This window comes from Biomphalaria glabrata, chromosome 10 (assembly GCF_947242115.1).
Source record: "Biomphalaria glabrata chromosome 10, xgBioGlab47.1, whole genome shotgun sequence".
NCBI classification, from domain to species: domain Eukaryota; kingdom Metazoa; phylum Mollusca; class Gastropoda; family Planorbidae; genus Biomphalaria; species Biomphalaria glabrata.
In genome coordinates, this window is record NC_074720.1 from 19,101,018 (window position 1) to 19,113,844 (window position 12,827).

At 33.9% G+C, this 12,827-nt stretch overlaps 1 long non-coding RNA gene across 1 annotated transcript; it reads left to right on the plus strand.

Moving 5' to 3' along the window:
• Positions 1 to 5,599: 5,599 nt before the first annotated feature.
• Positions 5,600 to 12,511, plus strand: LOC106070752 (uncharacterized). The gene is made up of 3 exons (XR_001218299.2): positions 5,600 to 5,900; positions 7,699 to 7,811; positions 8,195 to 12,511. It is a non-coding gene; the product is annotated as an uncharacterized LOC106070752 (long non-coding RNA).
• The last annotated feature ends 316 nt before the right edge of the window (positions 12,512 to 12,827 follow it).

The window sequence follows — 12,827 nt, forward strand, 5'->3', positions numbered from 1 at the left end:
CACAATTTCATCTTCTATTGTTTACTTTCACACACTGTCATCTTCTGTTGTTTACTTTCAAACACAATTTCATCTTCTGTTGTTTAATTTCACACAATTTCATCTTCTATTGTTTACTTTCACACAATTTCATCTTCTATTGTTTACTTTCACACACTGTCATCTTCTGTTGTTTACTTTCACACAATTTCATCTTCTGTTGTTTACTTTCACACACTGTCATCTTCTATTGTTTACTTTCACACACTGTCATCTTCTATTGTTTACTTTCACACAATTTCATCTTCTGTTGTTTACTTTCACACAATTTCATCTTCTGTTGTTTACGTCCACCCAACTGAAGCCTGTATTTGGTTTGATCTCATACTCGTAGTAAGATCCTCTTGGTTTTAAGTAACGCGTCTTGTCTCCTTCCTTTTTTATTTTGCCACACAAAAGTCGTCAACGTAACGAGAACGATGTACAATAGTTGTGAAAATTTCAACCGTTCAGACATAAGAATGTCAAGACGTTTTGTAATGTCACTTTTAAAAAGTTTTGAATCGATATAGCTGCTGACCACTGTCTCGTGAAAACGGTCAAGGACTTTATTTCAAAATATCCAACTTAGAAAATAATGCGGTGTCGATTACTTAAACATTTTTTTTTTAAATATTGGTAATAATGTCATGTTACTGGGTAATATTCAAACATGAATTTATAACTAAAATTAAAATACATTATTGTACCTTGAAAATAAATAGATCGACTTTCGTTCTGTCCTTGTCACGCCATGTCAGGATGTCGTCCACAGTTTAAGAAAAGCTTGTGTACGTAATCTATATTGGCATATGTCTTGACTCAGAATGTCTAAAAAAAACTATCGCCCGGTATCAAATCTTCCCTTCCTGTCAAAGCTTCTGGAGCGCATCGTGTTAGCGCAAATTCTTTCTCATCTTGAACAGTACTGTCTCTGGGAAGAATTTCAATCTGCATATAGGAAGTGCCGAAGCACAGAGACAGCAGTGGTCAGGGTTCTAAACGACTTACTTCACAATTTCGACATAGGCCACATATCAATCCTTCCCATGCTGGACTTGTCCGCAGCCTTTGATACGCTAGACCATGAAATTATGATGGCCAGGTTCTCTGCAACTTTTGGTTTAGCAGGAATCGTCCTAAAGTAGCTTGGATCCTACCTGACGGAACGCACCCAAAGTGTCGTTGTTAACGGGAAAGAATCAACAAGCTTACTCTTGAAGTACGGAGTACCCCAAGGATCAGTTCTAGATCAGTACTGTTCACTATGTATACATATCCACTCAGCGGTGTCATACGGCCAACCGGCATCTTATACCATTTCTTTGCCGATGACTCACAGTTATACGATTCCTCAGTACCCTCAGAGGTGTCGCATCTGGCATAGAAAATCGGTGGTACCGTTGTAAGGGTGAGCGATTGGATGGTTGAGAATAAGCTCAAGATGAACGAATACAAGACAGAAATAATTAAGATTGGCACTCGGAACAATGTCTCAAAAGTCAAGAGCACAGATTCTCTCTTTATCACGAACTGCCAGGTTCCTTATGTCCATGTAGTGCGGAATCTTGGAATTTTCTTCGACTCAATACTATCTTTCGACCCACACATAAGTCAGCTCTGCAAAGGGTCTTTATCTGCAGCTGCGCCGATTAGGCCAGATCCGACCATATTTAACAACGGAGTCAACAAAAACGCTAGCTGTGGCATTCATACTCTCCCGCTTTGATTACTGCAACGCCGTGCTAGCAGGTATACCCGATGACAAAATTGCCAAGTTGCAATGTATACATAACAACGCCGCACGAATAGTCCTTACAAAAAAACAAGACGAGATTCTGCTACTATTCTCTTGCGCACGCTCCATTGGCTTCCTGTGAAAGCGAGAATCGATTACAAGGTCGCCACACTTTGTCATCAGTGTATATATATAACAATGAGATGCCCTTGCACCTTAGAGAACTGATTACTCCATATGTCCACCAGAGAGCCCTGCGCTCAATAAACTCAACTCTTTTAGTGGTGCCACGTTCCTCCCTGAAAAGCTACGGTCTGCGGGCATTTTCAGTGCACGGACCAAAGGTTTGGAACTCACTCCCCATTGATCTCAGAAAGAAAACATGTTACACTACTTTCAAGAAGAACAATAAGACCTATCTGTTTAAAACTTTTTAAGATTAGTTTGTCATTTTAGCTGTCGTGTTAGTGTTTGTAATGTTATTACAGCGCCTTGAGCCTACATTTTGTTTGTTAACAGCGCTTTATAAATAAAATTATTATTATTATTATAAGCCACCAGTAAGCAAATATAAAACTTACAAATACAGTAACAAAGTTATTAAAGGAACAATGCATAGAGACAGTCTAATTTTTGTTTACATGAGTAATTTGTAATTTTGTACTCTTGCTTTATCATCATGAAAGTTCATTGTTTCGACCAGCTCCTCTATGTAGTGCCGGATTTAAGAGTGTAGAGGCCCAGAGCAGGATTTTGTGGAGGCTCCTACAATTTTTCGAAAGCTTTAATAAAAATCCACTTATAAAAATACGTGTATCTAAAAGCATGCTAATTTTTAGAAGAAAGAAATAGATTCTTGTAAATTTAATCTAATTTTCCTTTTAAAAAATATTTAATATGCATATTCGAATTTTAAAAAGTGTAGGCCTATATTTTTTTAGTTTTTGGAGGCTATGGCTCTTGGCAGATACAATGTAGTAAATCCGGGGATATATTTACTTGGAGGGTAATCTCAAAGTCCCACCTCCTTGGTACACCTCTGGCTATAAAATCGAAAGTATAATAGTAAGGTGAAGGTGTTCTTTAACATCAGATTATTATTAAAGCTCTTGAGTTTTGAACCGACTAAGAAAGACTACTCTTGAAACGTGCAGTATATTGGTTTTGTTTAGTTGTCTACCTTTGACTACATTTTTCGCCATCAGGAAAAAAAAGTTGATACATGCCCGAAACCCCTGTCTAATTCTCTAAATCCCTGGAGTGCGTGGAGCGCCTCAAGTTACGAAATCAAGTAACAATGACTTTTCAATGTGTACCATCAGGTCAAGATGCGGTGTGGACATTTCAGTCCGAAAATCAGGTGCTGAGTATTAAATTTACTACTTCATTGAAACAAGATTTCTCCTTTAATTTTTTTATGGTTCATCGTAGCACTTCTGATATTTATGGCCCAACTCTTCAATACCCATAAATGTGCTAACGATACTAATAGCTTACTAGTTAAATGAAAATAGCGCTGTTAACAAACATAAAGACGTTTCAAGAACATAACAAATATAAACACTACATAAAATACAAACTATTTAAATCAGTGTCGAACAGAGAGCTCTTAATACTTGACTCTTCAGTGATTCCCAAACTGTGTTCCAAAGAACCGTAGTGTTCCGCGAGGCTTGAATATGTGTTCCACGAACTACAGAAATAATTAACTAGCAGACCACCACGTGAATTAATCTCTTTAACAAGCAAAATACACAAACACACAAACAACAATACTTTTTTTTTTAAAAAAAAGCTAATACTATCTTATCTTATCTTATATAATACAGACGTTACTTCAAAAAAGAAGATGATTACGTCCTACGCGTCATGCATTTAGTCATGCATATTAACCAATGACTTAAATTCTGCCAAGTCACTGGTTTTCCTGGCTAGCTCAGGCAACCCATTCCATGCTCTAATCTAGCTTTTGTTGACTCAGCTGTCAAATATAGTCAGATCTGACCAAATCTACGCAACTGAAGATAGAGACCTTTGCATAGTAGACTGGGTGCAGTATTTTTTTAAAATAAATTCATTTATCATGCCACTCTGGTGTAAAGACAGAATCAATGGCTGTAAATAATGTTAATTTCAACCAAGTACTACTAGGCCAACAGTCGGGCCTAAATGGGAACGCTTTGATGATGTATTTAATGCCAAACAGGCAACCATGAATACCTTATAGAAATTACAAGTTGAAATAAGTAGGCTAGACTGTCACAATATTCGTGATTAGAAATAGAACATCTAAAACATTGGGAGTCTTTTGCATGTGGTATTGGCGGATAAAAGCTGGTGATAAGAAATGACTAAACTGTATGTCCTTACTATGATTATACGTTAATGGCCTGTATTGTGTGTGTGGGGGGGGGGCTCAGCTGTTTAGTGATACTGTCACACATTTAAGGGAGGTTCTGCAACTATAGGGGAAACAACGATGGATAGTATTCAGAGTGAAGAGTGGCTAATAGAACACAATGAATAGGGGCATCAATCTTGATCTTCGGATCTCTTATTGCACCCAAAGCTCACTGAAAATTTGCAATGAGAGTTGGAATAGATTTGTATTAAATAACCCTTTGTGGTCCCTTGGTTGTTAAAAGATTAAATCTAGTTTGTTCTAAAATTGGCGGCTACTGTTTGAATGTTTTTAAAACCCACCCCTTAACAGTATAACATATGCTACTCCATTGCTTCGTCCATTCTCTGAGCAGATTTTAAAATGTGACTGTGCAACGCAATAATACAACGTTACAACTGTTTTTTTAAGGGTTCTAGGATTGTCAATAGTCTATATTTTATCATTTATTTGTCATAAGTAGCCTACAACTTTGAATTTAGAAATAAATGCGATTTGAAGTAATTTGAACACAAATCTTTTTTTTTTCGTATTGCAATTTTTTAAACCTTTGCTCAATTTCAAATAGGCCTAAATCTATAAAACAAAGGATACTGGACAAATCTAATGACCGTGCTAAGAATCATTCGTATTTTTAACGTGTCAGGACGTGGGTAGGGGATACTCGTGAGTTTTAATCAAATTTTTTATTTTTTTTTAAACCTGGATCCAGCCGTGACCTCTGTGCCGATCCAACACTATTTATAGCTAACACTTCCCCCTTTGTTTTCACTATTAATTATAACTTCGACTTTTCTTAGCCTGTAAATACTGTTTAAAAACAATTTGGTTGTAGTGACAGATAACACAAGCTGAAAATACTTTTTTAGTTGTAGGCATATATTTACGGATCAGGCCCTATTTTAACTATATTATAGGACTCCATTTGGCCATCGTCGAGGTGGGAAGCCAACACAAAATAAAGTTGAGACACACTTTGCCTAAATTGGGTGGGAACATGAAATGCAATTACAATGAAAGACACTCAGCAGTGTACATAGGCCAGGCCACTATTCACGGAAAACCAACTCCTAGATACCCCCCCCCCCCCAACTGGTCCACAAATGAGATTGCACCAAAGCGCTCTGAGCATGCTATAAGCATGAAAGTAGCTCTATATAAAAGCTATAATAATAATGAGTTTCACTAAATGCCCAGACGTCTACGCATTCAGCACGCGGGCCCGTGTCAGAATTGTAAACTAGTTGACCTATACACCGAAAATGGTTGGGGACCACTGAACTAGATCTATTATTATTTCTATTTTTGGACTATAGAGACTACCGTGGAGACTTCTCTTGTCAAAAAAGATGTGTAAAGTTTGAGTAGAAATCACAAAACACGGGTGTTTAGTTTACGTCTACTTAAGTCTTAAAAGTTTGAGAAAGAAATCTATAGATCTAAACTAACAAGTCACTGACAACTACTTTTGAGACCTATAGACGTCTAGATCTTATACTCTTATATTTGTGTTTTATTTTAAAGTTAGTTCTGTTTCTATAGTATAGATGTTACGTATAAATAAAACGGTCTCTGTCCAGACTCAAGTCAAAGTTATTAAGTAGAAAGTCTCTGAAAGTTTTTTAATTTTAAAAAAGAATTCGATCAAATGATCAAGAACTTCACTTGGACCTTGTGCTAGTGTCAATCTTGATCTAAACTTAAACCTATATTATATATCATTCATCAGCTTAGAATGAAAAGGTAAGTCCAAATTATTTTTAATTTAAAAGAAATTCTTTGTTATAGTCATAGATCTAGATTTCTGTGAGGAATTTAAGTTAAATTGTAAGTCTAGAATTCCACCCTACGCTAATGCAGTAATAATGGGTACCTAGCATACGTTGAAGTTAGGATGCTTGGTGGTTGTGGTAGTCACATGAGACAGTCTAGTTACTCTTTAGAATTTAGGATGCTTGGTGGTTGTGGTAGTCACATGAGACAGTCTAGTTACTCTTTAGAATTTAGGATGCTTGGTGGTTGTGGTAGTCACATGAGACAGTCTAGTTACTCTTTAGAATTTAGGATGCTTGGTGGTTGTGGTAGTCACATGAGACAGTCTAGTTACTCTTTAGAATTTAGGATGCTTGGTGGTTGTGGTAGTCACATGAGACAGTCTAGTTACTCTTTAGAATTTAGGATGCTTGGTGGTTGTGGTAGTCACATGAGACAGTCTAGTTACTCTTTAGAATTTAGGATGCTTGGTGGTTGTGGTAGTCACATGAGACAGTCTAGTTACTCTTTAGAATTTAGGATGCTTGGTGGTTGTGGTAATCACATGAGACAGTCTAGTTACTCTTTAGAATTTAGGATGCTTGGTGGTTGTGGTAGTCACATGAGACAATCTAGTTACTCTTTAGAATTTAGGATGCTTGGTGGTTGTGGTAGTCACATGAGACAGTCTAGTTACTCTTTAGAATTCAAGGTCAAAAATGGCATGACTGTGGTCTCAATCATATTGATGATGGTCTCTGGTTCAAGTCCTGTCCACCACCATCACCATTCCTCCACACTCGACTCCTGATCATTGTAGATTCTAGATTTCTGATGTAGATTCTAGATTTGTGGTAGATAATAGGACAATGTGACCTATAATCTTATAATTTCAGAAAACTTATTACAATTTCAAATAAATACAACTTTGAAATATATGTAATTTAATCTAGAGTCTAGAGCTAGAATCTATTTTCTGGTGCTGTACTCACTCTAAGCTAAACTTTTCTAGGAGGGCCTAGTAACAAGATCAAGAACATTTTTTTCTACTCCAAAAATGTACTCCGCTATATAATCTGTCTTAGATCTAAAGACTATAGCCTAGATCTGAGAGTATGAGAATATTTAGTAACACTTCTGACAAACTTTAAGTACTTGTAATAAATATTTCATTAGGCATGCTCTTCCAAAGTAAAACAGTTAATGCTGTGTTACATATAAATGAATGGATCTAGATTTATCAAATCACGTCTACATAAAATCTATGCTGAGAAGAATACTGCAGTCATGAATGATAGTTGCTTAACGTAGGTCTAGAATATATATATATAGTATAGATTTTTGTAACCTTAAGGTTTTTAAGCAGAAATTAGTTTGGTCTTAGTACTTCTGATCAGCACTTTTAAAGATTAGTTTTGCAAAAAAGAGCTTCAAAGCATTTACTACATAGCTTAGTTCACCAGCTTAATTACATTGGCATTACTGGTGCATTACACCCTTAGATGCAAGCTTTCCTTACAGAGAGCTATAATAAACTAATAAACATCTCTTCTATTATAAATGACTCCATGTCAACAACAATAACTGTAGTAACTCATGGTCTTGTGGTATGCTCTCAAATTTCAAATTAGCTATAATTCCTTGCCTGTTTTTATTATTAAACTCATTATTAAAAAAGTCTAGCATAATTTTGATTATGCTAAAACATTGTTAAATCTTCAAATCATGTAATGTTTATTAGTATTATTGAACTTTTTTATTTTATTGACAGATATTATTTTATTGACAGATGAGTGTGTGACTGAACTTAAAAAAAAGAACCTTCGTCCACTTTTAATCATGTTGAAGTTTGCCTAAACAATCAGCATTGATGTTTTGAATGCATCTGTAATATTTAAAAAGGTTGGTTTTAATCTTTTAGAAATTTTTCAGCATGCAGAGATTAAAATGTTAATGAAAAGGGTTTTTCTCAAATTAGATAATATGATTTTAATTTGCAAATACAAGTTGGTGGTTAAACACTTCTGATCTTTGTTTCAGTAATCATTCATCTTGCACTTTATAAAAATAATTTCTTCACCTGTGTATTTTCCCATGTTTTAAAAGATAATTTAGAGGAAAGAGACAGGAGGCATTGTAATAACTTGATGTTGTTAGATCTTTACAAATATTTTCATTTATAATCAAATCACATCTGAAAAGATTTTCATGAGTTTCAAGTCTTAACAATTAAACTTGTCATACATTTAGTACACGTAAAACATCTATTTTGTTATACATTTCAGATTTGTTTGTGTTGCTGACTCATCAAATCCAAGATTCAAATTTTCATCAATACTTGAAAAAAAAAATTGAAGATAGTCATGTGTTCATCATTAAACTCCATGTGAGTAAGGGCTTGAGAAGCTTACATCATTTTGCAAAAGCCCTGAACTAAAATCTTTCTGTTGTATGCAATGCACATTACCATACAAGTTAAAAACGTGTAGCTTTCTGGTGTGTTGACAAGGTTCAAGTTATCATACTTTAAATTTACAAGTTCTTTATCAAGGTTTGATTCATCATTTGCAAGACATGTCTGACACAAAGATATTTCAAGAGAAATTTAAACTTCAAGTTTTTATCTATTTGAAATGTACAAACTTCAAATCTTCACTACTACTGTTACATCCTTATTATAGCCACCAATCTATGAACCTATTATTACTATTTAAAAAATTTATTTTGTCAGCACATTAGTTTTAACACTATAGTTTATGTCCAATGTACTTTCTAAACTATTCTTAGCTAAAATAGATTAGTCACATCAAAGTCGAGATTTTTTTTTAATACTACAAGTTATTCAGTAAATACACAAGCTACGATTTGTATATTATATTGAACTGCATGAATATTGAATAGTTCACAAAGAGTAAAATTCTTTGTAAATATTTACCATTTTTCTAAATTTGTCTTCGATGCTACATTATTTACCTATACAAATCTTAAGTATAATTTTGTTTGAAACTCGTTACAAGTCACGAAGTGATCAAATTCAATTTCACATTCTATCATGTAAAATAATGCAACTCTTTCTGCACAATTTATTTGACCTCACCTTTAGCTACATGACATTTTCAGTATGCTAATTTCTTACAGCATGACTGCTACTTGCATGTGCATTTTTCTTGATAGCCAGTAATTCATATTTTCCATTTCTCTGAACTTTATTTTAGTGCAGTGACATTAATGAAATTGTCAAACGTTTGTGGCCTGGCTTGTGCCAAGTTTTATGCATTCTTTTTCTTGTTAAGCCATTTGCAAGATGTATTACTCTTCTCTACTAAATTCCTGAATTATTCTTGGCATGTGCATTTTTCTTGAAATCCAGTAATTCATATTTTCCATTTCTCTGAACTGTTTTTTTTTAGTGCAGTGACATTAATAAAATTATGTCAAACATTTGTGGGCCTGGCTAGTGCCAAGTTTTATGCATTCTTCTTCTCATTAAGTAAGCCATTTGCAAGATGTATTACTCTTCTCTAATAAATTCCTGAATTATTCTTGGAATGTAAAATAAATCCTCTACAAAATATCATGCAAAATGATTCAACTTGTTTGATAGTGTCATTGTTTAACAGCACTAGATTCAATTTAAATATTGCATAGTGTCCTGAGTATGACGTTAAACTGCTCCTCTTTGTTTGTTACTTTTGGAGCTTAAAAGTTTCTCTTTTTCTTACCTTTCACCAGATAGCCTCTTTTCTAGTGTCTGCCTACTACAATCTGTCATTTTCTTTGAAATTCTAAACCTTATCCATGTGGTCCGAAGAGATTTTAGTCTCACATGGACATTGTACATAAGTGTATATAGTTGACTCTTTTGTCTTTATAACTTGTACTTGTTTGAACTAAATTGTCCTGAGATGAATGTCTTAAGGAACATCTGTACTGATTGTGGTCTAGTTTCCCTATAAGGTTGTATTATTTAAGAAGAGTTAACTTGTATGGTGGATGGTAGTCTCCTGTTGATAAGTTTATATAAGTGGTGTGGCCGGCAGCACTGCTTGTATAGATGAATCCTTAGGGACTTTACTCTCCCTATGCAGTTGATGATTCAAAGATTGTACAGCTGAGTGAACCTGACCCATCTCTCTAGTTACAGTGTAAATATAATGTGTACAGCCTATAAAACTTTCTTTCTATTTATAACATGGACTTATTCTAACATGTAGTTAACTCATTCAAATTGTTGTGAATGAATTCAATATTTGTTTGTGTGTGTATATTTTTGGAAGGGTTTTCTTAAAGTTTGAATTATTTAAATTGTTATATCAAACAATAGTCCTTGATATTTGCTGATACTCTCTATTCATTTTGAATGACATGATTTGCTTTGTGTGCATTTTTATGTCCATAAGCACACTTGTTTTATAGTGTATACAAAGTTTTGTTACAGTTCTGATTTCTTGTATAATATTATAATAGATAATTTTACTATCAGCTGCTATTCATACAATATTCCTTGATAGTTGCTGCTACTATTGACCTTGTTCCTACATAGTAGCATTGTGAGCATTTTGTTAACTACTTTGTCTAGTATCATGCTTAATTTTATTGTAGAACATAACTTGATTTAAGGTGTACCTTGATGTTTAGTTTTGACTTAACTGTTATTCATAAAACAGGTCTTGATATTTAATCTTTTATTTCTTTCATTTGTACTACTTGGTATTTATAGTGTAAATTACAAGGACTAATTGGTCTTTTTATAATTTTGTCTATTTATACAAAAATCATTTTCATGTTAACTAGATTTATGTACTATTTCTAAATCTTTCAACATGCGACAATTAGACCCACTTTATATTGACATCTCAAAGATTTGACACAAAGCATGTTTAGAATAATTAATAATTAGTAGTTGAACACACAAACACACACACACTGCAAACATTCCCACACAAGGACACACACGTTGAGAGCACACCACCACACACACTGACAACATTCCCACACAAGCTACACACAAGGACACACATGTTGAGAGCACCACCACACACACTCACTCTGCATCATCTTTCTTTGCCACATTTAAAAGTTGACACAAAAGACTAAGACCAGGTGATTACTTTGTCTACATGTAAAACTTGACCAAGTGTTCATTGATCAGGAAATATTGTTTATATACTTATATCTTATTTTACTTGTACCCAGGTGTATTGAAGTCATTTCTCTTGAAAGTCATTTCAATATCTTTCTATTGACATTGTCCCCTTCCTATTATACACAAGTTTTCTTATTTTAAGAATTTTGTTTTCAACATTTATCATAAAGATCTGTTCTGAAGTCCTTCCACTGCTCTTCTAAACATTGTTTGCTAGCTACTCTATACCTTGTTCCACTGGCTCCTCTAAACGTGTAAGCTTACTATACAAACTAGTTTTTAATCTAACAATTCCTTGAATGCTTGACTTTTTCATAAACTTTTTTTCGTGACATTTATTCAAAGTCTCAGTTCAGTTGTCTAAATAGAAATTAATTTTTTTCTTGTCCAGTTTCTCTTTCGAATGCTTCCATTGTTATCTCTTATAGTACCAGTATATGAGGAACTGTTACTGTTAGAATTAAAGCCTGAGAAATATCCTGAGACATGATGTTAAACTGCTCCTCTTTTCTGGCACTTTTGGAGCTCAAGAGTTCCTCTTTTTACTTTCCTCCTTTCTACAACCTCTTTCCACTGTCATCCCACTTCACCTTTAATAGTAAGATTCATATTTTTTCAGTAATTTTTGTTGTTGTTGTTGGGTGAGAGATCCATCGTTAGCTGGCCGTAGCGATAGGGTTTCTACCTAGCAATTTATAGTCTTTAAATGAATTTCTTATTTTTTTAATTTTTTTTTATTTATAAAGAAGTCTAAGTAAGATTTGAAACCCATTTCAAGTTTGTGTTCTTGAGAATTTAAAAAAAATTATTCAAAAATTAGATTCTGGCATATTTTTTCCATATTATCTGACAACTATACTTTGTATTATTTATACTATTTACACAAGAAATAACTGAATATTCTTTATTGATTTTTTTTTTTTTATTTGGTTGGAAAGCGTTGAGGCTCTTGGGTGTGTTTGAGAAAATATAATGCAAATAGTATTTAAATCATTGGAAGTTGCCCATATTAACTTTTTACTGCTAGAAAAGTTATTTTATTTTTTTATTTTCAACATGGCCATTTTTGTGGCCATGAATAATATTTAGTTAATTATTTAGTCTGCTTTGTGTGTGCGCAAGCCCTCTCCAGCTAACTCCACATCCATTAAGGATTTTGTTTGCGTTTCTGTTTTGTTAACTTGTTTTTGTGTTTGATTAAAACCCTTATTTGGATCTTTTTATTTTTTTTGTTAGCTGCTGGAACTTATATTTAGTTAGCATTTACCTTAACTTGAAATTCATGTTCAGGATAGGATTTTGGATTAGGTTTTCTGTTGCTAGTTTAGGTGTTTGTGTGTTAGGGTGAGGTTTTATGCTATCTAGATATATTTTCCATATGAAAGTCCCTGGCTAACTATCCATTAGGGCTTGTTTTGTTTTTGTTGTTTTGATTGTCTGTTATGTTTTATAAGTTTGTTTTGATTGTCTGTTATGTTTTATAAGTTTGTTTTTATGTCTTTTTTTTTTTTTTTCTTTTGTTTTTGCGTCTGTAATCCTTACTGGATGGTTTTATTTTTTTTGTTAGCTGCTGGAACTTGTATTTATTCGGCATCAGCCTTGGATCAAAATTATCTCATTTGGTGTCTTAGCAGGTTAGGAAATTAAGTAGGTTAGTTTATTTTTTGGGTTTACAGTTGTGCTGAATGCCGTCTAGATACATTTTCCTTTGAAAGTCACTGGCGCGGTTTGAAACAAACTCGTAAACTTTGAGAGGGTTTGACACTATAAAA